The sequence below is a fragment of the Marmota marmota genome, unplaced genomic scaffold (genome assembly GCF_001458135.2).
Source record: "Marmota marmota marmota unplaced genomic scaffold, marMar, whole genome shotgun sequence".
Lineage (NCBI taxonomy): Eukaryota > Metazoa > Chordata > Mammalia > Rodentia > Sciuridae > Marmota > Marmota marmota.
The window spans coordinates 24023532-24050818 of record NW_026000174.1 but is presented as its reverse complement, the minus strand read 5'-3'; the positions used below and the strand labels follow the sequence as shown (position 1 = coordinate 24050818).

Genomic DNA, 27287 nt, shown 5'->3' with positions numbered 1-27287 from the left:
TCTCTGATATTTGGATGCTGATCCATAATGGGGATGGGACAAGACCAAAGGAAACCAGGGTGGGTCAGGAACAGCAACCTGAAGGAAATCAAGAAGGACAACATTAAAAAATAACTTTGGGTAAGCATGGGAGGAGTGGAGGAACTATATATAGGGCAAAGGGGAGGGAAGGGAAGGGAGGGGGCAGGGGGGTAGAAAAGATGGAGGAATGAGATGGATATCATTACCCACACGTGTAAGACATGAATGATGAGACTCTACTTTGTGAACAACTAGAGACTTGAAAAATTGTGCTCTATATGTGTACTATGAATTGAAATGCATTCTCTGTCGTGTATAACAAATTAGAATAAATATTTGTTCTAAAAATAATTTAAAACAAAAAATAATAATCCCAGATACTACAAAGCAGTAGAATAATGCCTTCAAAATTCCAAGAGAAAATTATTTGGTAAAAACCGTAGCCAAATTGTCAATGGAGAGTGAACATCCTAAAATATATCTTCAGGATATGAAATTTTCAAAACAAAACAAAAGAAAAAAGAAAAATGGGTATCTCGTACCTCCATCCTCAGGAAGCTACTAAAGCATATACACCAAATAACAGAGGAAGAATGGGTTATGAGAAATAGGGATCCAACACAGGAGAGAGGTGAAGGAATCCCTAAGGTGGTGATGAAGGAATGTCTCCGGTGGCACTTGTGCAGCAGGAATGATAACCAGCAGTTTATAAGACTATGAAAAAACTAGACCAAAAAGATGAATTGATAGCAAATCTGATGTGAATGAAAGGAAATGTACACAACCTTTGGAGAGTTTAGGACTGAACTGGTAGCAAGCACGTGGAATATCCAACACACACACACACATACACACACACACATACACCAAAAAAAAGGTGATTAACTCCAAAGAAATGAAAAGTTGTTTGGAGAAGGAAAAGTAATCAAAGTTTACCATGAGGGCTCCACTCAGACCTGAATATATTCAGTGATTATATTAGGCACACAGGGCCTAATATAATCACTGAATATAGTTCTAATTATAATTATGTTGAAAGGATGGAGAGATGGGAAGGGAGCATGTATTTGGTGGAAGAAAATGGACCTAGATCTTCATTTTCCATGGTAGTCAATACATAATGCCTAAAACAAAACAAAACAAAACAAAAAATCAAGGGGCTGGGGATGTGGCTCAAGTGGTAGCACCCTCATCTAATATGTGTAAGGCACTGGATTCGATTCTCAGCACCACATAAAAATAAAATAAAGATATTGAAAAAAATCAAGAATTGTCCATACTGTTGGAGACAAGACACATTGTCTTAGCTTTTTTTCTGCTGTGCCTTAACAACCCCACCAGAACAATTGTAGAGGAGGAAAAAGTTTATTTAAGGGCTCACAGTTTCAGAGGTCTCAATTCATAAACAGCAGGCTCCATTCCTTGGGGCTGAAGACCAGTTAGGACATTCTGGCGGAAGAGCGTAGTGGAGGGAAGCAGCTCCCATGACGATCAGGAAAGAGAGAGAGAGAGAGAGAGAGAGAGAGAGAGAGAGAGACTGACTCCACTATCCAGATACAAAATGTATACCCTAAAGTCACACCCCCAATGAACCATTTCCTCACCTGCCTCCAGTCACCGCTCAGTTAATCCCATAGGGATTAATTCACTGATTAGTTTAAGGCTATGTCCCAACCATTTCTCCTCCAAACCTTCTTGCATTATCTCACACATGAGCTTTTGGGGGACACCTCACATCCAAATCATAACACACATTTAGAAAAGGTGAAAGTAGTTGCCTCTGTTGTGGGGGAGAGAAAATAAGACAACAGGGGTTGTTTGCATCTTAGAATAGACCTTGTAGAAAGTGATTGAATCTTTAAACTATGTGCATGTAAAATTAGACAAAAAAAATTTTAACTTAAAAAAGTTTTCCCGAGACTACCATTGGAGCCGAGACCCAGCCCAGACCACCCACACCAGCCCGCACGGTTCCCAGGCTCACCACCCCTCCACCAGTGGGGCAGACACCCACCAGAGCCTAGCGTCTGGCACAGGACCACCTATTCCGACCAGCAGACTACCACCGGAGTCAGGCCTGGCCCAGATCTGTCCACACCGACCTGCGCAGGACCCAGTCCAGGATGGAATGCGCTGTTATGCCAGATTCATGGGACCCCAATAGACCTCCAGGAACCGAATCCGATGCAATCACACAAGAGTCTTTATTGCAAGCTTGAGCCTGGACTCACAACCGTTTCCGATGCAGTGGTCCCAGGGAGTGAATCCTGGTTCTTTGTTCAGTGAGATTTTATAGGTTTTGGTGGATAGTCTATGCATCACAACGTCACACAGCAAATCATTCCATACTGCGGGAAAATCAAACAACAACTCTTAACATTGATTAGCACATTCAATGGCAGGAACAAGTTGGATAGGGGTGATTGGTTAGTACAATTGAGGGATTCATTTGAACTGATTGGTTTAGGCCACAAGGGGTGTACATGCCAAACTACATGGTTTCCCTACATGTTATCAACCACCATAAACTACTTGGGAGTCATCTGGCATTCCAGGTATTTTCCCTGTCTCATGCTGATTGCTGGTTGCTAGGGGGGTTGCTATGGGTCCTCACCTAGCCTAACTGAGTCAGGGACACCTGGCGCCACACATCTCTCCTGTTATTTACAGACAAACAACTTAGCAGGATGGGTATGTGCTTAGGAGTGCTCTGTGGGTTTTTCCAAGGACAAGGGTCATGCCCCCTTACTTAGGACAGGCCTTGAGGTAGAAGCTGCTGTTATTTATTTATTTTTAAAAATGGAGTCACATTAGTTTCTCAGCCCCAAACAACAATGCACACTATGCCCACTCAAACAAAAGGCAATCAATATCTCAAACTGGAGGGAAAGGGGAAATACTGGGGAATGATACTGGCTAAATTATATTGTTATCCTGTATGTACATATGAATATGTAACAACAAATCCCACCATTATATACAACTATAATACACCAATAAAAAAATATATGGGAAAAAATCCAGACTGAATGCCATACCTGTGCTAATCTTGCACTTGTTCTCCACGGTGGTCATGGCAGGGGCAGATGCTGAAAGTGCTGCAGATGGGCAGGTACTGTTCTTTCCTTTAACCGTTAGTCACTGTTACCCCTCCAGCCATTCCAGCTAAAAGGTCATCACTACTCTTGATCTGGAAGCAACAGGAAATAAAAACAAACTGACTAGGTAGGGAAAAAAAAAAAAAAGTTTTCCCTGGCTTTAGAATGGGAACTGAAGAGAACTGGGGAGTGTTCTCTGACAGAACCCAGACCGTTTCAAGCTTTGGCAAGAGGATCAGGGCAAAGAAACAAATAGCTATCATCATACTACTGCACCTTTGTACCACTCATAGTTCATTCATTCATTTATTCAACAAATATTGATCGAGCTCCTGCTGTGGGATAGCAGTTTCACATCTATTACCTCAGATGATCAGATTTTTAGGTATTAGAGTAAAATCATGTGACTGGGAGCTCCTTCTCTTATTAAGTGGGAACAGGGACCACTGGCTCCCCTGGGGAAGAGAGGGTGAGTGCCAGTCCTGGGCTGCTGGGGGTAAAAGAGAAAAAAGAGGGTCTCCCCCTGGGCTCAGCACATGCTCCTCTTGCATGTCTAACATCAGACATCTCACCACCCAAACTAATTCTCTCACAAGATCAACTTACATTTCCCCTATTAATAGAGTACATGAGGGAAGGGGGAGGGATGAGGAAATGCATATATGTTCTCCCTGTGGTGGAATATTTGTTAGCTACAAAAGCATGTGGTTGAAGTTCTACCCCTTCGCTAATGAGTGGGGAGGCATCTCCACAGCACACAAAGTCTGGTCATCTGATATGTGCCCTCCCTGAGCATGTCCTCCTCACTGTAAGTCAGCAGAAGACCTCCTGTGCCTTCTTTGGGAAGTCTGCCACCTCTTCTACTTGGGAAGCAGCTCTGACGACCTTGGAATTGCCACATGAGAAGCATCTGAGATGTATTCCAAGGGCTCAACTGAGACTGCCTGAAGGTCATGATGTGAGAAGGCAAAGTCAATGGCACCCATGCTAAGAAGGAAGGGTCAGTAGGCACCCACCTACTCAATGGAGTCAGCCATTCTATTCTACCACAGAGAGACAAGAGGAAGGAAGAAAGGGAAGGAGGCAGGGACAAAAGTGGAAATATTTAGGAGCTCCCCCTTAGAGTTTATGCAATATCACACTCAGTATCAATCACACACCTTAAACCCCCAGAATACAGCCAAGTCAAGGGCGACTAGCCCACTCGAAGATTATTTGGTGCACTTGCCCATTGCAAGAGCTTATTTCAGATGCAAAAGATGAACTAACGTTGTGCTTCAGTGTCGGTAGTAAAAAGCAAATAATTTTGGGCACAAGAACCAAGAAATAAGAACAGAGCTCTAATGCTTCCATAGAGAAGCAAATATTTGCACTTATTAATATCCTGAAACCCATGTTACCATGAATAGTTCCTTTTCCTTTTATCCCACGCCTTTTGTCTAACACAGTGATATATTGCCACCCTTTCAAAATCCTGACACAGATGACATTGAAGCAAATTATGTACCTCGGCCAGATTTCGCAGTTGAAATGGAGATAGCTGATGTGTACATTTTTCCATCTAATTAACATTCCATGGTTTGAATAGCTGTTATCATGCCCTGGGTCCCATATGAATGGGTGAATAGATAGAAAGATTCATAAACAGCTTGACTTGCACAGAATGAGATTTTTCCCCAGACAAAGAGGAAATGGAATGAATCATTGTTATTTGGATGGTAGCAGTCATGAGAAGCTAGTGCAAGCACTGTCCCCTGGGTGCACAGCACAAGTGTGTTGCCTGGCACCAACAACCACTTCAAGAGGACTTTTGCCCACTTCACATCTCTGCATTTAGCCATGCAATTTTTTCTGCCCAGGTCTTTGTATCATATGTCGGTTTCAAAAATATGTTCCACTTTTTTTGATACTCCTCCACTCAAGAGGGATAGATTAATTCTCCTCCTCTTGTATTTAGTGATTTGCTTCCAGTAAAAATGCCCCTCTCCTCTCTTTTCTTCTCCCTTCCCCTCTCTCTCTTCCTCCCTACCTCCCTCTCTCCCTCTCCCTCTTTTGTCTGTCACTGGGAAAATAAGCTGGCCACTCATGTAACTTACCTAACTCTTATTATTATATTTGTGGAAATAATTTATATTTTTCTCCTGAATATTCAAAAGTCAAGATGACAGCTGTCTCCACAGCAAGATGACAACTACTTGTACTTTGAAGTAAGTGTGAGGTTACCAGAAGGTTGGTCAGGGCTTCAGCAAGCTAACCACTTTTCTGAGAATTGCACATCCTACTGGGAAGGAAGAAAGAGAAACGTGAAGGGAAAATGTCAAGGGCATACCTTGGGCTCCTCACTACTCTCCTCATTCCCTTCTTCCTCCGTGCATCTTCAACAAGCTGACTTGCCTCTCATGGAATTCCCATGTCATGCTGCCCTTTGCACCAGGGTATGCATGCTGCCAACCCCTGCCTAACTCCCTGAAGCATGCAGCTGGCTACCCTGATGCTCATTCCTGCAAACTCCAGCCATACCAGCTACTGAGCCAAGCCAGCCAGAAAGCACAGTGTCAGAGGAACTTCAGTGCTTTCACAACAAGCTAGAAACCTCCATAAGCAGAGTAACTACAAATTAACAGAGTGGTTTAAAGTTCTCAGTTTGAAATCAAACCTCAGACATAGGTTTGATTCCAAAATCTACTATTGACTAACTGGTTGACCTTTGGAAAGTTAAATAGTTAATCCTTAGGTTCTTTCTCTGTTTATTGGGAGCATAGTACCACCTCTCTTCTACAGGATTTATCTTAAACCTATGTAGTCACTTAATGAAAGACCTGATACCTTACTCCATAAACCTTGCTGCTGGTGGTAGGAGTAGAAGGTTAATACTGCAAGCTTAGAATCCCTTGCTAGCCCTATCCAGTTACTTCACTCACCCTCACTGAAAATTCTGCTGAGTCCTCATACCTCGTGTGGCCTGGTGCCCTGTGGCCTGTTTGGGGTTTTTCCCTCCACAGTGCCCACTCTTCTCTTAATCAGCCCCAATCCTGCCTTCTGTCCCTTACCCTAACTCCCAGCTCACTCTCAGGTCCTGATCCCACTCTTCCCTTGCTGGTATCCACTCACATCCACACATGAACACCTCTCAGTGCAGGATATGAAGAAAAGCCACCACACTGCCATGACATGTTCCTAAACATCTTCTAAAGGTTTCCTGGGTATTTTGTCCTTAGGTGGAAAGAGCAAACCAGGTCACCTTCTTTCCTGCAGGGAACTGCCTTTTCTGGGGAAAACCAGCTGAGGTAATTTATGTACCCTGCTTAATTACTTCACGACCAGACTCCTTGCTAAGTTGCCCTGGCAACACCTAGCAACCAGCCACTGTCACCAGCTGCTTCTGTAAGAGAGTTCGTCTGTTTTATATTTTTCTGTTTCATAAACAGCCTTTATTTGGTAGTCTTGGTCTAGAACAGAAGAAGTTAAATAGGAGTCTGGACAATATGCACCTAGTTTCATGTCATTACCTTTGCTTGATTTTGCCTCCACTTTCCTGCAGAGGCTAGTGGCATTCCTCCAGGCCTGAGAACTCCGGTGCAGGCATGACTGCAGACAGTGGGGGTAGGTGGGCACGTTTCCAAACACATCTCTTTAGAGAGAGATGGACATTCTAGCTGTGTGACATTGGAAATACTATTTCCCCTTGCCATGCCTCCGTTTATTCATTTGTAAAATGGAGGTAATACTATTTGTGATATACACACATCCCCCTTATGGGTTTAGCACGAGGATAAGCTAAGTGAATATACAGTGCCTGGTACCTAGTACAGATTCACAATTATGAATAATCTGAGAAAGCAGCAGCCATCTTCCCCAAAGGACACTGCAATGGAGTCCGCCAATCTGGTAATTCAGGTGATTGCAGTCTGCCTCTGGGGTTATTTGCACCCCTCACCCTCCTTCCTGGTGCCCTGAACTGTCTCCCATCCCTTGTTCCTACTCCACCACAATGTAAGCTCCATGAGGCAAGCATTTTTGTCTATTTTGTTCCTCACTATAATCCAACACCTAGAACCATGGTGGACATGATATCACTAGGACCAAATCATGAACACCCTGCTCTGAGGAACCAGGAATGTCCTTGGTGCCTTGGTGCACTTCTCTTCTCCAGACCCTCCAGGGGTAGCTAGAAAAATGAGGAAAACTGAAGATTAAATACCCAAAGACTTGGTTTAGTGCCACGCACTACCTTTCCCTTGGCCTCTCTGGCCTGCAGTAGGAGTAACTGCAAATAAGAAATAATGCTAAGGGACCTCGGGATAGTGTTAGGAGGACTCAGAAAATGCTTTGTATACTCAAAAGTAATAAACTTCTGGGGGCTATTTTCTTCCCCAAACTTTTCTGTATTTTCTACATTATCTGCAATGTTGACTTTAAGGAAAGAACAAATTATATTTAACTTTAAAAAAGAAAAAGCTTAAAGAAATAGTAGCCTTTGTCAAACTGGCAAAGCTTTCATTTTCTACTCTGACATGAAAGAACACAGTGAGAAGGGTGTTATCATGCACTGCTAGGGGGAGGATGATTTGGACAACACTTTTTGGAAAATTATTTGGCAACAGACATTGAGAACCTTTTTTTGTATGTTTTAACCCTGTAATTCTTAGCACCTATGCAAAGAAAATAGTTAAAAATCCATGTAGTTAAAAATAATCAATAAAGCAGTTTATAATATACTTTTCTGACATATACACCAAAACTAGAAACAACATGTCTTCGTATGAGAAATAAATAATTTATAGTATCCCTCATAATGAAATATCAAGAAGCCCCTACAGCTAACTTCTCAAAGAATACTTAATCGGCTGAGTAAATATTCATAACATAATGTAAAGTAAAATAACTAGAATATTAAACTGTATTTATAAAATACAGAGACACATAGAGAAATACAAAAGGAAAAAAATCCATAAAAATAGAAACAATTTTACCTTTGGATAATGAGATTATGGGTCTTATTCACTTCTTTATTTTTCTGTATTTTAAAACTAATTAAATGAGCTTATGTTCTTTTACAACCTAAAAATGCTATTAAAAATAAATATGTAAATACATATTTAAAGTTACAGGGGGTTTTCATTCCATTTTTTACCATTATAACATTTTTGTAAGACTATACTTTCAGGGATTATTTCTATAATTTGTAGCATTTTGTTCCTCATTAAGTATAATTGTATAAAAATTGTGTATTTTTAATGTATACGGCCTCATGTTTTGATACAGGTATATATTGTAAAATAATCATCACAGTCAAACTAAATAACATATCCCACATCTCACACACTTACCTTTTTTTGTGTGTGTTTGGTAAGGATACTTAAGATCTACTCTATTAGCAGTTTTCATGTATACGATACATTGTTATCAACTATAGACACCATGGTGTACAATGGATTTCTGTAACTTACTCATTCTGTATAACTGAAATTTTGTACCCTTAGACTAATATCTCCTCATTTCCCGCAACACACACACACTCCAGCCCTGACAACCACCAGTCTACCCAGTGCTTTTCTGAGTTCAACTTTTTCAGATTCTACATAAAAGTGAGATCATGCAGGATCTGTGCCTTGCTTAACAGCCCCTAGGTTGATCCATGTTGTCCTAAATAAGTCTGAGTAATATTGCATTGTGCATACAACATATGGATACTTTATATGTATGTAATTTTTATCAATTTATCTCTTGATAGAATTTGATTCCATATCTTGGCTATATGAATAATGCTGTAATCAACATGGAGTGCAAAATATCTATTTGACATACTGATTTTATTTCCCTTGTATATATATCCAGAAGTGAGATTGCTGGATCATATAGTAGTTCTATTTTTAATATTTTGAGAAATTTCCTTACTGTTTCCAAAATGGCTATACTAGTTTACCTTCCCACCAACAGTCTGCAAATGTTCCATTTTCTCTGTATCCCCACCAACACCTGTTATCTTTTGTCTTTTGTCGTTCTAAAATGTGTGAGGTGATAGCTCATTGTGGTTTAAATTTGCATGTCCCTGATTATTAATGTTGTTGAGCATTTTTCATATGCCGCTTAGCCATTTGTAGGTCTTATTTTGTAACACTGTTTTTTTTCATGAACAAAATAATTTCATTATTGCATTTCTAGTCATTGAATCCAAGTACCACTGTTTTTATTACCATAACTTTATAGAATATTTTGAAATCAGGTTGAATGATGCCTCCAGCTTTGCTCTTTTTTTAAATTTATTTTTTAGTTGTAATTGGACACAATACCTTTATTTTATTTATTTATTTTTATATGGTACTGAGGATTGAACCCAGGGCCTTGCACATGCTAGGCAAGCGCTCTACTGCTGAGCCACAACCCCAGCCAGCTTTGTTCTTTTTGCTCAAAATTTCTTTGACTCTTTGGTGTCTCTTGTGGTTCCATACAAACTGTAGGATTTTTTTTCTATTTCTGTGAAAAATGTCATTGGAATTTTGATGGAGGTGGTATTAAATAGCATTTTTAGCAAGATTATTCCAATCTATAACATAGAATATCTGCATTTGTGTGTGTTGTCTTTTCTTTCCTTTTTTCTTTCTTTTTCATGCTTACTTGCTCTGGCTGGCACAGAAGTGCTGTAGCTAGAGTGGCATCTTTTTCTTATTATTGATCTTAGAAGAAAAACTTTCAGCTTTTCACCATTGTCTGTGCTGTTACCTGTAGGCATATGTGGCCTTTGTTGTGTTGAAGTACATTTTTTTTCTCATTTTGTTGAGAGAGTTTACCATGAAATTTATGTTGAATTTTTTCAAATGCTTTTTCTGCATCTGTTTTTCTGTGATAATATGGTTTTTATGCTTCCTTGTGTTACTGAGATATTATCATTTAAGGAAGTGCATGTGTTGAACCATCCTTGTGCCCCAGGGAAACATCCTTCTTGCTCCTAGTATGTATCCTTTGAATGTGCTATTGAATTCAATTTGCTAGAATTTTGCATCTATGTTTATCAAGGCTATTAACCTGAAATTTTCTTTTTCTTTCTTTCTATTTATTTATTTATTTATTTATTTATTTATTTATTTATTTTTGGTGGCATCTTTGTATGGCTTTGATATCAGGATAATGCCTTCCCTTAGTGAAATGAGTTTGGATGTGTTCCTTCCCCAAATTTTTCAGAGTCTGAGCAGGATTGGCATTGATACTTCTTTAAATGTTTAGTAGAATTCACCCGTGAAGCCATCTGGTCCTGGGCTTTTCCTCGTTAGAAAATTTTGGCTAGTGATTCCATTTCCTTGCTCATATTTGGTCTGTTCAGAGTTTCTATTTCCTCCTGATTCCATCTTGGCAGATTGCAGGTATCTAGGAATTTATCCATTTCTCCTAATTTTTCCATTTTGTTGGCATATAATTGTTCATAGTATTCTTTTAAGATCCTTTGCATTTCGGTGGTGTTCATCATAATGTATCCTCTTTCACTCATAAGTTTATTTGCTTGCATCTTTTTTTTCCTTCATCTAGCTAATAGTCTGTCAATTTTGACTATCTTTCCAAAAGAACAACTCTCAAATCCATGGATCTTATTTCTGCTCTATTATTATTATTTCCTTCCTTCTGTTAACTTAACGCTTAGTTTATTCTTTTTCTAGTTCCTTAAGGTGTGCAGTCAGTTTCTTTATTTAAGATTTTTCTATTTTTATTTTTTTTATTCTTTTTTTTATTAGTTGTTCAAAACATTACAAAGCTCTTGACATATTAAATTTATAAGATTTTTCTATTTTTAAATATTGATACTTACTGCTAGAAATTTTTCTCTGAAAACTGTTTTTGCTGTATCCCATAAGTTTTGGTAAATTATGTTTCCATATTATTTAATAGTATTTCTGATTTCTTCGTTTACTCATTGGTTGTTCAGAAGTGTGTCACTTAATTTTCACATACTTGCTAACTTTCTGGTTTAATCTAGTTATTGATTTCTAGTTTCATTCTAATGTGTTCAAAAAACATACTCACTATGACTCCGGTCTATGGCCCAATATATAATCTATCCTGAAGAATGCTCTGTGCATATTTGAGAAAAAGGGCATTCTTCTGCTTTTGGAAGGAATGTTTTGTACATGTTTGGAAGATTCATCTGGTCTATATGAGTTGTCTAAGTTAACCATTTCCTTATTATTTTTCTGGATGATCAATCCATTGTTGAAAGTAGCATTTTGGACTCTTTCAAAATTGTTCTGTTACTATTTCTACCTTCAGTTCCTGTAATGTTTGCTTTATATATTTATATATTCCAACATTGTATGTTTGTATGTTTAGAATTATTAAATCCTCTTTATTAATTGACCCCTTTATCATTATATTATGATCTTTACCTCTTGTGACAATTATTGTCTTAAAGTCTATTTTGTCTGATGTAAGTAGAGCTACCCTAGCTTTCTTTTGGTTACCATTTGCATACAATATATTTTTCCATCCTTTCATTTTCAGCCTATGTGGGTCCTTAATCTTAAAGAGTTTCTGGTGAGCAGCAAATAGTTTGAGCTCATTTTTTAATGCATTTAATTACACGATGTCTTTTAATTGAGAATTTAGTCCATATACATTTAAAGTGATTACTGAGGAATAAGGGCTTATTATTGACATTTTGTTAATTGTTTTCTTCCTGTTTTATAGTTCTAGTCTTTCAGCTTCCTCTGTGATTTGATCATTGTAGTGGCATGTTTTCATTACTTTTTTTTTTTTTTTTTTTGAGGGGGAGTTGAACCCAAGGGCACTGAACCACATCCCCAGCCCTTTTCATTTTTTGTTTTGAGACAGGGTCTCACTAAATTGCCTAGCTTGGCCTTGAACTTGAAATCCTCCTGCCTCAGCCTCCCAAGTCGCTGATATTACAAGCATGCACTGCCACACCTAACTGTGTTACTACTTTCTCTTGGTCTTTTGTATATATATTTCACATTTCTTTCTTTTTGATGGCCATGAGTCTTACATAAAACATCTCATAGTTGAAAGTCTATGATAAGTTAATTACAACTTAATTTTGATCACAGACAAAAAGTGTACACTTTTATTTCTCACACACACATTTCATATTATCAAGGTTGCAGTTTACATCTTTTTATATTGTGCATCCATTAACAAGTTATTGTAGCTTTAGTTATTTTTTAAACTTTCATCTTTTCACTTTTAAACTAGATTAAAAGTGATTTATACATCATCATTAGAGTACTATAGCATTCTGATTTTGACTCTGTATCTGTAACAGTGAGATTTACCTTCGTATGTTTTCCTGTTGCTAATTAGGGTTCTTTAATTTCAACTTAAATGATTTCCTTTAGCATTTCTTATAAGGCACGTCTAGTGGGGATGATGTTTCTCCAGAAAAATTTCTCTCTTTTCTTAATTTCTAAAGGATCACTTTGCTGACTACAATATTCTTGCCTGTCAGTTTTCTTCTTCTAGTACTTTAAATGTATCACCTCATCCTCTTCTGATTCATTTTTTATGTCATTTGGAGAAATTTATGAATCATTTTTATAGAAAGGGTTCTTGGCTGGTAACTTAGCATTTGGAGATCAAAAAACACCACCATTGTTGTTGTGTATTAATGGCAACCGGCAGGGTAAAAATTCTCTATCACATACTTTTTCTTTTAAATTTCTATAGATATTCTACTGCTGCCTTCTAGAAATTATTATTTCAGAGAATAATTCTAAAGTTAGTCATATTTCAATTCCTCTAAAGTATTCTTATTTTGGGGGGTTTATTTGTTTATAGTACTCTTACATACTTGAAATTAAATTATGCTACAATTATTATTGATCCTGGAACCAGTAGTTGGAGCAATAGCTAAAGGTCAAATCACAACAGTAGATTTGAGTTGAAACCTTTCTCTTCGTTGCACAATTATCCATATTCCATTCCAAGTTCAGATCTACCTCTTTACACCAAAATAGTCTCTTTCCTATCCTCCACTTACCTTTCTCCCTTGCCCCAACTACCAGCAAAATCAAGAAAAACTGGTACATGTCTCACACGCTTTTATCCTCTATCACACGTATAAACTCATGTAATCGTATATATTCATAATTTTGGGATTTGGGCACAAAAATATTTTACACATACAATATAATTTTACTATATACCCTTGTCTACATCATGTTTTCCTCACCCATTTGAAAATCTCTCCAGTTCAATTGGTATAGGTATAACTTATTTTTTTCTAACGACTACATAATGATTCAAATTATGAATGCTAAAATTCATTCAACAATCCTTGTATTGATATTTAGTTTTCTTTCGGTATTCTTCCATGTATCTTTGTTCTGTTAGTATTATTTTTGTTTATTTTTTGCTACAATTAAAATGCTGGAATAAACACGTTTGTAGATATATCCTTATTTCTTGGTCCCCTAATTTCCACCAAACAGATAACCAGAAATTGAAATGTTGCATCATGAACATTTTTCTCTTTCCATAAATTCTGTAACAATTCACATTTCCACCAGTAATGTGCAATGGTGCCTTTTTCTCAACAAAAAACTCTAAGTAGTATTATCTTTGTCTAATTTTTTTCCAACATGATATGTGAGATGTATTATGTCATTGTCCCTTTGATTTATACATCCCTAACATCTTTTCTCATAGTGTTTGGATTTCCACTTGAAAACTGTCTACTCATACACTTTGCCTATTTTCCAACTGACATGTCTTTATTAGTTTGCAGAGGTATTTAAATATTTTAAACATTAATGCTTTATCTGTTTTATATGCTGGAACTTTTACCTCAGTTACCATTTATCTTTTGTCTTCATTTATAAAATTTTTTCATATAACATAAAGTTTATATAAGCAAATATAACTATCCATTTCCTCTACAGCCTCTATGTTTATTGTCTTGGTCAAAAAGATTTCCCACACAATTGGGTAATATGCATGTTCTCTGAATTTTTCTCTTGTCCATTTTTTACATTTAAATCTTTAACCCATCTGGAATGTATTTTAGTATGTTGGAGGAATTAAAAGTCTTTTCATTTTCTTTTAGATAGATAGAGTCATTGGAGAGCATGACCTAATACATAAGCCATCCTTTTTCCCACCAGAGCTGGCTTGTATTAGATGTATTACACTGTGTAGTCACAGGGAGCTCCACCCTCAGAGGGGACCTCTGTGTTTGGTTTTGTGCTCTGTTGTTGCCATCTTGAAATTCCACATAATTAATTCTTTCTACTTGTACTTTGTAAGTGAATTCCAATGGGACACTGAGCACCTCAGGGCTAGGCACCTCAGCATGGCCCCACCTTCCCCTGTCTCTCTGTCTCCCTGAGAAAAGTTCTCCCCTTCCAGCTCTCCAATCCCCAGCACCCTGTCCCTGGCTGGCTGCCCCCTTCCCACTCCTCTTCAGAACTTTTCAGACATATATTTCACCAAAACAAAAGGATAAAATGAGAGAGAAATAATCAACTCCAGAAGCCAAGATCCAACTAAGAGAGAGAAGGGGGATTTAATTAAGACAGTTGGTCGTGAGGCCTAGAGATCAATTCAAAGTGGAACAGACCAGAGTGCGAGGAGGTGAATATTCAGGGATAGAAATGGAACAGCGAGATTCCTTGGCATGCTAGCTGGACTTAATCAACAGGATTTTTTACAGTTCTATGAATATTCAGGAAAAAACTGAGGATACGTTTATTTTTTAAAAAATCACTAGCAACTGAAAAAAATAAGGCAATCGTTAACTCCAAGAAAAACAAAATGCCATAAAAGAAAGGAAATATAATCATAGTTTTTTTTTTTTGGGGGGGGTGGCTAGCTATGAGGTAACTAAATGATCACAAGAAGGTAAGTATTAAATGTTGATCTCACTAAAAATTACAGTATAACTATATTGGGAGAAGGGTGAAAAAGGGAATTTGAGGAGGGAGAGTGAAAAGCAGTAAGAGAACTAAAAGATATATTTATTTTCCATGATAGGAAGTTAATAGGGATGACCTAAAATTGAAAGTTTAAGAAATGGAGGTATAAACATGCACTTAGAAATATGTACATAAACAGTAGAAATAGGCAAAGAATTAAGTGTCTCTGTGGTACTGAAAATCTGGCAAGGAAGTGGATAAGAGAATGAGCCATTAAACTGTTACTTTTTATTATAATCTTTATAGTACTCTTTGATTTTTTTAAATTAGATACTTGTGGCACTTTTATAGAATAAAATTAGATTTTTAAGAAGTAACAGGCAATGGAAATTCAGGATGTGTCTCCCTTAACATGAGTGAGGCTGGCTCTGGTCTGTAAAGTCATTGCCAGTCTCTGATTTGAATGCTGACACTTAGGTATTGATTTAAGCAGATCAGTTTTGCTTTCACTCGAAGGAACCATCAAAGAACTGGATGACTCACAAAGAGTTAGTCTTTAATTTCAGGACTTCTTAAATTAATAAGATGTAAAATAGGTCCATTTTTCATTATAGTTTCTGATCTGTTTCCTAGTCTTTGAGTTTTCAGATCTATTATTGTCTTTTCCATCTCTTTCTCTAAGTATTTCCTTTAAATTCTGGAAGTGCTTTTCAAATTTGACCTCTGCCCCCAAGGTGGAATTTTCCTCTAAGCCGTCAGTGCTTTACCAGTTTCTCAGAATAGACCCAGGACTTTTCAACAGTGGAAGTAAGGGTGAAAGGAAATTCAGAGTTTTCCCTAAATGAAGAATAAAGAAAATCAGGATCAAAGAAGTAATCAATTGTTATTGAAATCTAGCACAAGAGAATTTCCACATTGTACCTAGGTTGTACATTTATTGAGATGTTAATTCTGAATTGTTATCACTTGGGATATACCTAGCAACTATTCAGTTTATTTTAATACAAGATTTTGATGCAGGTAGGGTAAGGGACTAGACCAGTGACTTTCAATTGCCTGGGAATCTTTTAAATATCCTAATGCCTCCGTCTCACTCCCAGAGACTAATTTAACTGATCTGGGTGCAGCATGGACATAGGAATTATTTTTTAAACTCCCATGTTATTCTGACATGCAGCAAAAATTAGGTACCACTGGACTAGATCATATCATAAGTGTTCTCTCTCAAAATACCTGATAGAAATCTAACTCAGTAACCACAGTCCAGGCACTAAATTCAACCTACTGCAAAGTGTCCTTGTGATACATGAATTCTTGAACGAAACAAGTGGCTCATGCCAAAACCTTGAAGCAGCAGCACCTGTCACACAGCCATCCGTAAACCTCCTCCTTAGTTGGCAATAGGTTCCCAAGATGGCCTGCCAAGGGTCGCATGGGTGGCAGGTGTCTTTCCCTTAATCATGGCTTTTCTCTTCAGAGATTGTTTGTTTCTCGTCAGGCAGATTATTCGAACTGCATATTTTAGGGCCACCCTTTTTGCCCAGACAACCAGATTCCCTGAACTTTTTAATCAAGGAACTGGATGGCCCCCATCATGGTTAATTCCTTCTGTTCTGATCGATGGAACATAGAATGAACAAAGGTTTTACAGAGCTCATTTCCTGTATGGAATTGGAAGATGCTTTGTGAGCATATGTGAAATGGCTCTCCAGTGGTAATGGTGTCTGGCCCCCTTGGCTAAGCATGCTTTTGGAGACTATGAATCAAATCCCACAGCTGAGACCTGAGTTGGTGATGGCAGTCAGCAGTTGGTGCCCAATTCATGAAGCAGGTAAGGGGGCCATAGAAAGGGGGGCCTGATGAACTGAAAGCCACAGTTGAGACTAAGCTGGGGAGAGCATTTTTGAACTGCAGATGGGGTGCCAGTGTTGATCTACAGTCCCAGTGGAAAAGGGAACCAGGCTGACAGGGAGCCATGCTGGCCTGAATCCCAGAAAAAAAATCACTGCTGGATCTCCAGGAATGGAGGGCTGAGTGTGGTAAGCAGCCAAGGGGGACCAGAGAATGAATAGTGTGTCCTGATCGCCCTCCTACAGATGATCAATGCTCTAGTCCAAGGATTGGGGAGAAGAGTGCAGAGAGATAATACAGGAAGCATCATTGGAGCCACTATATCTCAGGGTCTGAGGTCCCCAAGAGCAAAAAGATGCCTTTGTGAAATTCTCTGACTTAACGCACTGCCAACTACCCCAACTGCAGTGTCCATTTCCTGCTGCTGTGCACACCTGGATGGCATGTTCCTTCTGCTGCCTGGCTAGTTTGTGTAGTTAGGCCATTGTGCATGAGCTCAGTTCAGACCTGAGCCACAGGGAAACAGAAAGGCCTCCTGAGCCTGGCCTGGCAGAGGCAGGAAAGCATTAGTGGGTAATGACTGCAATCATAACATAAGCGGAAACAGAAGGGTACGCCTAGTCAGCCCTTTCAAGGCTGGACCATATTCTAATATTCCTAGTTATTCTGAAAAACCTACAGTTTTGAGCTAATGTATGAGAGGGAGCATGGATGCACACTGTACCTAAGTTATTAATGAGAAATACAAATCATCCTCCTCCCCACGATTAAAATGACTATGCTCTACATATATTGGAAAGTCAGACCCAGTCCTCCCAAATCATTCCCTTTATGACCACAGACCTTGGAAGAAGGCTAAAAAGCTCCATAAAAGAGAATTTTTTTTCAAAAATACGGTCAGATTTGTAAACCACCACTCTAAGTAACCAAAAAAAAGTACTTGAATTTGTTTTTAAAATAAAGAGAATATATTGACCCTGTTAAGTAGAATTCAGAGATAGGGCATATTCCAGGATGTTCACTGATCCAGTGGTTCTTTGAAGTCATCAAAGACCCAGCATCTTTCTGACCTTTTGTTGTGTCAGTCAGAGGGTCATTTTAAAGCTGGCCCTCCTCATGGTCACAGAAAGGTTGCCAACAGCATTGAAGGTTATGTGCTATCTTATTTCAGATCTGGCCAGAGAAAGAAAGGTAAACTCTTTCAGTCATACAGCAGAAGTTCCCCATGGTCAAGGGAAAGTCATGTGCTAATTGACCAATTAATGGCAGCCTAGAAAATTAATTCAAGGCCAAACAGTGATCTCTGCTCTGTAGGTGCCTTTTGCTCTGAGGCTTAGGGCCCTTGTAAATTGGGACACTCCATGTGACCAGAATACAATTAGAGAGGACATCTGTGTTGAACCTAGGGGGAAGAGGGCAGGTGAGAATGGTGTTAGTCTAAGGACAATAGTTATATTGGATTAGGGCCAGCCTGATGATCTTATCTTGACTACATTTGTAAAGACCTTGTTTCCAAATAAAGTTCATTTGCAGGTACCAAGGTTTAGGACTTCAACTTATCTTTTTTGGGGGAAACAATTTAATCTATAGCAGGCCCCTTTCATTAGTATCTCCCCTCCAGTGCTTTTGGTAATAGCTAAGGCACAACTGCGGTTCTTTTCCATAAAGGACAATGTGTATATCCCATTCTAGCCACCCTTAATGAATCTGGAAGGTAAAGCCAGAGAGATGGCCTGTTGGCTGGTCCTTCAAGGATATAACCCACTGGCTCACCCATGGGAGCAGAGTTGACAGTTTTTCTGAAACATCAGCCTGTCCCTGCACAAGAAACCAACTATGATTAAGTTTCCTGAACCAGGGAGATGCACCAAAAGTGCAATTAGGCTCTGGCAATACAAACCTAGCCCCACTCCCCTCTCAGGTCCTTAGTTTCCCATCTCTAAAGTTCACAGAGACTTCTAGTATCTGACAGTGACTGAAGTGGGCACATCTGTCCCAAATCTGATATACATCCAAACTGCCAATTAGTACATGGTTTAGTGGGAATCCCTAGAGACCTGCAGGAAGGCTCATTAGAGCTATTAAAGACCCTCCCCAGGGACAGTGTGCATTTTAATATGCAGATTCCAAATTGAGATAATAAAGCCGCTGCTGTTCTTGTCTTCCCGGGAGCCAGAGTTTTGTATTCGCAGCATCTCGACACCCACGTAGACATCCTTTACCACATCAGAATCTGCACTTGAACAGGACAACGTGTCAGAACTACAGGAGAGCTGGGCTAGTTTTATGCGCAGAATCACTCAGCAGTCTGTGTTCTGTTGGCTTCAGGTTGGCAACTGCAAAAAAGCTGCAGAGCTTTCCTCACAAAAGAAAGGAGAAGAATCTGTAACCTATCAGGACAGAGATTGCGGCAACACACAGAGGCACGCAGGGGTTAGCAGGGCCATCCAAGGACTGCAACCAAAAGCCACGGGGTCCATTGGGGCAACCATGTTGAACCCAGCAATGAGTAATGAGCTCACTCAGTAAAGTATTGCTGAGGTCTGGAGATGGAGAGAACAGGCCAAACTTTCCAAGGAAGAAACCCCATGAGGACCAGGCACAGAATCAGGATACAATCACTCAGGCTGATTCATAACCAGGGCAGGGCTCCTGGCCCAGCTTGGAATCTCCCCACCCAGCAAAGAATGTGATGGAGTAAATGTTAACTGAGTGAAAGAAAAAAAAAAAAGGCAGAGGTCAAAGGTCAACTTGGGAGAGGTGGGGAGAAAAGGAAAAAGAAACAGAAGAAAGAAGAACAACAACATATATGAATATATCATAACAAATCCTACTGTTATGTATAATTATGATGCGCCAATAAAAAGGAAAGAAAAAAGAAGAAAAAGAACAAGAGGAGTAAGAGAAGGAGGGTTAAGAGGAGGAAGGTGAGGAGTGAGAAATAGGAGGGGAAGAAAGGAAGGATGAGTGGTGGAGAGGAGGGAAGGAGAAAGAGTAAGCCACGAGGAGATTCTCAGCCTTGACGAGCTCTGAAGGCCCAGGGCTCCCCTAGACATGTGAAATGTCAAGCTCCTGATTGGCAATTCGAGACCCATCCACTGGTGGGCCAAAGTCCCCAGTGGTCTCTTTGCCCCTGGAACAGGGGAACTCAGAGTCCTAGCAGGGCTAGAGAATGTAACAGACTGTGCACTTGTCAACCTGTCCCTCTGTGTTCCCCAGAGAGGGCCCTACCCACCTCTAACCAATCTTCCCCACACCCAGTTGCAACCCAACAAGCTCATCTATTCAGGCAGTGCAGTAAGAGAACAAGGTCTAGATTCAGATGCTGGGCTTGAGTCCTGAGCCTGCAATTCACCAGCCTAATACTGGGCAAATTATGCAACCCAACTGAGCCACTATTTCTTTATCTATACAGTGGAGGAAATAATAATGCCTGTTTCCCAGGGTTGTTGTGAAGATAAGAGATGTAAGCGGTATTAGCATAGCGCCTGGCAGGCAATAAGCCGTGTGTGTGTGTGTGTGTGTGTGTGTGTGTGTGTGTTTCCAGGACTCTAACACAAAAACAAGGAGGCTCATGGGCAAAGTGAGTCTGCAGGACAGAACTCAGAGTCAGTCTTTTAAGCCTCTGAATTTGACAGCAAAAATTTCATGGCACGGATGCCTCTGGAGCCCCAGAAACACTGTTTCCAAATCTGGAAATTGGAAATTCAGATTACAAGAAGCATCTTTTTACTAGTCAAAGGAGGCTGCTCATCCTAGTAAAACAGAAGAACACCAGCTAGGAAAAAGGCACCCTCTCACCGCCTGCCCACATGTCCCTGACTAATTAGACAGAATCCCCTGGCTTCTGCCCCAGGACACTGATTAACATTCCTTCTCCTCACTGGGAGATCCCGGGACAGGGGCCTGCCAGTCAGGGAGCCTCCTGCTCGCACCCCTTTACCCCTGCTGGAAACAGAAGGAGATACCCAAGGAGCTGGTGCTGCTCTGGGGCATGTGCTCAGACGCCCAGTGTGGCTTCCTCATGGGCTGAGGGAAGCAGCATCTGTTGGCTCAGAACAACCTCCTTACTGTCCTGATACACCCAGAGCTCTGCAAAGGCTCCCACTGGGCAATCTGTCTGTGCATCTTGCCTTTGCCCATTCTGGCTTTCCTGAAGGCCCAGGTCTGTTCACAGGGTTTCCACAGATTGGCCTAAAGAGGTGGTCTGTAATCTCTGTTGCACCAGAATCACATGGGAAACTGGACTCCACATCAGAATAACTGAACCGGAACCTCTGGAGGAGGAACTTAAGGATCTGGGCCTTTCAAAAGCTCCCGGAGTGATTCTGAGGCCAGTGAGGGTTAGGAACCTCAGTACTGGACATCTGTCCACAGGTTGCTGGGCCCTTCTGCAAGAAAGGAGCTGCTACTTAGAAAACTGCTCCCACCCAGACTCTTGTGCACATGCGTGCGCACACACTGAGAGCCTAGGAGAGATATAACTGAGTCACTGGGCTTCCAGAGCCATAACTACCACCTGTACATATCTCTACTATTCTCCAAGCCTGCTTCAGAAATATGAGGCTTTCATTTCTCAACTACCTGAGAAATGGGGATTGTTATTCTCATTTTACAGATGGGAACTTGAGGTCCACTATAGGCAGTACAGTAACCTCTACAAAGAAATCTGGTGGGTCAGAAAACTGACATAGTCCTTTGAAAATCATTTTTCTATAAAAAGCCTTTGATTGAATAACTCCACATATGAGGATCTATCCCAAGGAAAAATTTATAAACCCAAATGCAAAACTCCTATGACCAAAAATGTTTACAACAGAGTTATTTATACTAAATTTTTTAAAAACTTAAATTTCCAAAAATAAGAAAAATCTTAAGTGAAATATGACATCTTCTCGCAATGGAATATTGTGTAGTCAACAAAAATGTATGCTCAGACTATGTACCAACATAGAATATAGATTATAATACTTAATGAAAAAACAGAATTTCAAATTGTATAAATAGTATGGCTTGTAACTACACAAAAACCACTCATTTTTTAAAGAAAAATAGTAGAAAATATTCACTAGGTTGATCTTCGTGAAGTAGTTTCATGAATTATATTTTTATTCTTTTTGTTTATCTGAACTATATTTTATTGAGTTAGTTTTAATTTAAATTCAAATTTAATTAAAATTAAGATTAGCTTAACTAACTTTATTAAGTAAATATTTTGGTAGATTCTCCCCCAAAGGTGTCCACATTCCTAATTCCCAGTGCCTAAAAACTGTACATAGCAAAAAGGACTGAGGAGAGAACCTGGATTATCCAAGTGGGACCAGAGAGAGGCAGAGGAGATGAGTGACCAGAGCAGAGATCAGAGTGATGTATCCATTAGTAAAGGATCGGAGGCTGTCTTAGAAAGCTATAGTCTCCTGCAGAACACAGCCTTTGGTTTTCACCACAGAAGACCCATTTCAGACTTCTGGCCAAGGTGGTTTTGGTAATTTGTTATAGCAGCCGTAAGAAACTAATACCAGATACAAAAGGCAAAACTCAAGGTGACTGGAGTTGTTGAAACCAAATCCTCTTCTCCTTCCACCCTAGCACTCCACTAGGAGCCCAAAGCCCAGACTGTAGGGGGAAAGGGGACAGCTCCCTTAGGAATGCACCCTCCTGTGGCTATGGACTGAATATAGCTGTCAGTTCCAGCTATAAGTCTCCACCTCTTCCTCTTTAGCCCCCTTCTTAGGGATACCAAGGGGTTGTACCAAAACAAACAAACAAAAAGATCATTTTCCTTTAGGATACTCTGCTCCCAGGCCAACAACATTTTTATCAAATCACTGATACCAACAAGTTCTGAAATTCTAAAACAGATGAAAGATGACAATAGATAGCTAAAATAGTATGTTTTACCATTTTTAAGTCGTCTACAAGTGTAGAAAGGGTTAAATCTTTTTTATTGTTGTTTTTTTAAGAAATATTATTCATCAAAGTGTAGCATTTTAGGGTGGCAAACTTTAGTTGTATGTCTATTACTATTTATATATTTGGATGTGCTACCATATTTCAGAAGGATTTAATATGCTAAAACTGCAAATGTCTTTCTGAGCAGGGCTGTGCTGTGGATTCTGAGGTGAGAGCTATATGCACAGACTTTGGGCTCCAGTTCTCAGCTCTGTGGCTGACTTGGGTGTGATCTTAGTTGACTCAGTTCCCTCCAGGCGGCTAGAGTGGGAGACAGTTCAGAGAGAGCTTGAGTCAGACACTGCATACAATAAAAACAACTCTGGTTAAGTTAAGCATAAGGAAATTCATTGTAAAGCTACTGAAGGGCCAAAGGATGAGAAAATTAAAACCCTAAGCTCAGGACCTTGTAGAACCCAAAGTACTCAAACTACAGGAAGCTAAGTAACATACTAATAGCCCAACCAGCCCTATGGGCAAGAGGCTGCTATTGCTCCTAACAATCTATATCAGCCTTGCAATGTTTGGTCCAGACTCAAAAAAAATCATTGGCTGAGTCAAGGTTAGGGCCCACCCCTTAGCTATACCCAGGCATCCAGTGAGAGGAGATGGACTTTTTCTGGCTTTGGATTTTTCGAAAGGAGAGAATAATAAGAGACCACATGCAGACCATGATTCCTTTATCTTGTGGTTCTCCTGGCTGGCAGCATCAGCAGCATCTGAAGACTTAGAAATGCTCCACCCCACACCTGTTGTATCAGTGTGGGGAAGGAGACAGCCATCTGTTTTAACTAGCCCTCCTGATGATTCCACGCACACCAGTTTGAGAACCACCACCCTTCAGGAAATCCAAATGCTACAAAAAAGGCTGAATATCAAAACATATCAGTTTTCCACTGTGTAGGTTAAATGAAAGTATGGAATTACATTGGCAATAAAAATAATAAGGTAAAACATTGGGGATAAGGTTCTGTTTAGAAAAACAAAATTTCTCATAGATGTGTGGTATACTGTGCTTGCTGTGCAGACAAATCCGCAATCCCTCTTTCCAAGCACATTGCAGTCTCTGTCCCCTTCCTGTTTCTCAGCCCCAACTCCAGTTCCTAACTATCCTCCCTCAAGTTACTCAACACTACCCCACAATGAAGGGGATCTTCCACTCTGCAAACAAAACCTTCCTGTTTCCCTTCCTTCACAGGATCCTAACCCTCCACCCCACCCCAGAGAGAACCTTCAGTGTCTGTCCACTGGGACTCCCGGAAACAAATAGTTGCCATCCTCTGGCAGGAGAAACAGCCATCTGTCCCATCTTCCTTTTGGGGCTATACTGACCTCCCTGCCCCAGCAGACAGAAGCTGATTCCATGACTTTGTGTTCCTCCTGATTCCTTCAGCTCTAACTAGCCCACTAGCCAGTGCTGCTCAGTTCAGTAGAAATTGGCAGAGTTGGTAGTCGAACCGTTTAGACTGAGCTGGAGGGACACCATGTGGCCATAGCTAGTATGACACATCGGGCCAGGGACTTGTTCTGTTTCCATAAAGACTGAAACAGTGATTTTTGAGAATTAAAAAAAAAGCTAAAATTCACCTACAATTATGTTAACAAGAGTATTTTTATGTCAGTTCCTTCTCTTAACTGTTTTCTGATAATTACCACCACAGTGCCCACTCCACAGACCACCCCTTTCTTTTCAGTGGAAATCTGATCCTCAGAATTTTCCATGTTCATTCAAGGTTTTTGCGATCATTAACCTCAGTGACAGTCAACACTAGATGCTTAGTCCATGCTAGTGCAATGAAACAGGAAGAAGAGGACTTAGACTGTTTGGGAGAGCTCCATCTCTGGAGTAACACAGGCAGGGGTTCAAAGTCCAGCTCTGCTGCTTACTAGATGTGTGGGATCTTCTGCATATTTCTTAACTATCTATATCTGGGTTTCCTCAATAATGGGAGGAGAGGGGAATATTACCTACAGTATAGGGTTGTTATGAGAAGTCAAAGAGATAGTGTGTCAGGAAACAACTTAGCACAGTGCCTGGCCCTACCCCAACACCAGCATCATTATTAGCACTCATAAATACGTCCCCATTGGAACTATCACAATATGGGCCAACTGGAGACCTCGATGGGATCCCTGAAACTGTGCAAATGTATGAGCTGACTAAAGACTGGGAGAAAAACATAAAATAAGATAGTTTAAACAGGTGATTCTTTAAAGACTAGAAACTTCGAACTGACAAAGAGGATCTCAGTCCTATTCCTCTTGTCCCTGCTCTTGAGAAGTCACTATGTGTTCTATGTCTCTGATTTGGGTTCCTCCCAGCTACCACCACCTCCAGCTCAAATATAATATGCTGAGAAATGTGGGAACCGGCTTAGGATCCCCTCCAAACATCATCCCACTAGGTGCTTCAAGGGCAACACGACACATCTGCCTGGATCTGTAGTATACTCTGCCCAGAAACTTCTGTCAATGGGAAATTATCTCACTGCCAAGTAAGCCCTAATGAACAAAAGAAAAGAGAGAAGCAAGACATCCTCCAGGAGTATGTAAGGGGATTCTCTCTCACTGGCTTCTTCCAGAGAGCCAGAGATCCCATATATATGTTAGGATAGAGGATAAAAGATAAATTAGCCCCATCTCTGCCCTCAAGAATGCTTCTTTTCGTAGGAGGCAGGCATAGGGGAGACATAGGCCCATAAACCAACAACTACCATACAGTGCTAGAATACAGGAGTGTTCCTGTCAGTGCAGTGGGAAAATGAGCCTTCAGTTCTGTCCTGGATAGTGGGGAAGGTTTCACAGAGGAGTCAGCTCCGGGTAGGCTGATTGAAGAAGGGTCAGATTACAGGAAAGATCCAGGTGAAAGCTGTTTCTTACAGTACACAGAGCCCTGGGATAGAGTGGAGAGAAAGGGTGCATCAGAACTCTCTGGGAGGTAAGTTAAAATACAAATTCCCAGGAAGTTAAAACTCAGATGCCCAGAGACCCAGATCTAGTAAGTCTGAGAAGGGGCCCCAAAATCTGATTATTTAGTAAGCCTTCCCCTCAGAGTGATTCTGCTACAGGTAACCCACATGCTCAACACTGACCAACCCCACAATTGTCCTAGTCACCCCTCCTTCTTAAAACTTCTGTGGGCTTTGCTTGGAAGGATCTGTGCCCACTTAGGAAATACCTTCTCCTTCCTCAAACACTAATAGAAAAACCTTTTCAGAGTGCTTGCTTTCTGCTCATAACCACTTTATATAGATGATTTCATTTAATCCCCCAAATGAGCCTAGAGAGTAGGTTTCCTAATAAACCCCATGCTACTTCAGGAAACTGAAGCACCAAGCAGTTAAGTTAACCCATAGCCACACAGCCACACTGCTGGATGTGTGTTATCTGTCTCTCCTTTAGATTGCTCCCAGCATAAGGGGCCCTGGAGCCCCGGGGCGGTGTCCAGGGCATTATAGCTGCTTAGTAAATATTTGTGGAAATAAGTAAAAAGAATAAACACGCCTTCCTTGCATCTGTGACCTTCACCCAGTGCCTAGGCAACAAATCCGCCCCCTCCCTCTGGGCTCCTCCTAGGTTCCCACTGCCCCGCCTCCTTTCCTACCCCTGGGGCCTGGGAGCCCCGCCCTCAGGGTCCTGCCACTGAAGGGTTACAGCCCCAGGGCCCCTACTGGCCCTGCTGTTGACCAGGGACCTGAGGGCCTAGGAATGTGCTTTCCGGGTTTGTAGAGCCTTTCCATTTGGCAATCCGGAGAGGGAGCTCTCTCTCCAGACACCTCCTCAAAGTCTCCTCTTTGTTGGGGCTCCTGCCAGCTGCTCCCTCCCTCCCAGTCCCTCTGGATCCATTTCGGGATCCCTCCTTCCTTTTTCCTCTCCTCCCTACAGTCTTTCTTCCCTTCCCCGTTCCCTTACCGCTGGGTCTCCGGCAAACACTCCCTAGATGTTCTTCCCTCTTTCCTTCTCCTCCCCTTCTCTCTCCCAGCTCCTTCCTTCTCTCCTCCCCACCCCTATCCCTTTTGGCTTTTAGCTAGTCAGCCTCTCCCCCTTCCCCTACCTCCCTGCCTCCCTTCCCTCCTCCCTCCCCAGGTTTGGACTCCCTACTCCTCCCCTCCGCCCCCGGGCTTCTCCCACACTCCCCGAAGGAGGTCAGTTGGCAACCCCGGCTCCCTCCTCCTTGCGTCAGAGCCTCGGGGCCCAGAGGCCTCCCGGCCCTTCCCTCCAGCCTCGGAGACCCGCTCGCCCCGGCTCCTTCCCCGAGAGTCCTCATTACCGCCTGCTCCGCTCCCGCGGCCCCGCCCTGCCTGGCTCCCGGGGCCCCCTGAAGGCGTCCTCTCCCCAGCGGCCCCGGCACCTCTGCTGCCCCCAGCTCCCCGCAGCCGTTCCTGGCTGGACGTCCCTCCCTCCCCACCTGCCTCCCTAGGACAAACAGCAGAAATCCTGCAGCTCCCGAAGGGCCCGGTCCAATCTGGAAGCGACTCGAGCGAGAGACGCAGAGCCCGCACCTCCGCGG

At 41.1% G+C, this 27287-nt stretch overlaps 1 long non-coding RNA gene across 3 annotated transcripts; it reads right to left on the bottom strand.

Annotated features, from left to right (window-relative positions):
• Window positions 1-2306: 2306 nt before the first annotated feature.
• LOC125612055 lies at window positions 2307-26767 on the bottom strand. 3 transcript variants are annotated; one of them, XR_007342314.1, is made up of 5 exons: window positions 26690-26767; window positions 17802-17998; window positions 5216-5397; window positions 3060-3211; window positions 2307-2369 (listed from the first exon to the last, which is right to left on the bottom strand). It is a non-coding gene; the product is annotated as an uncharacterized LOC125612055 (long non-coding RNA). The 3 variants fall into 3 exon arrangements; XR_007342313.1 differs by lacking the exon at window positions 5216-5397; XR_007342312.1 differs by lacking the exons at window positions 5216-5397; window positions 17802-17998.
• Between the last annotated feature and the right edge of the window lie 520 nt (window positions 26768-27287).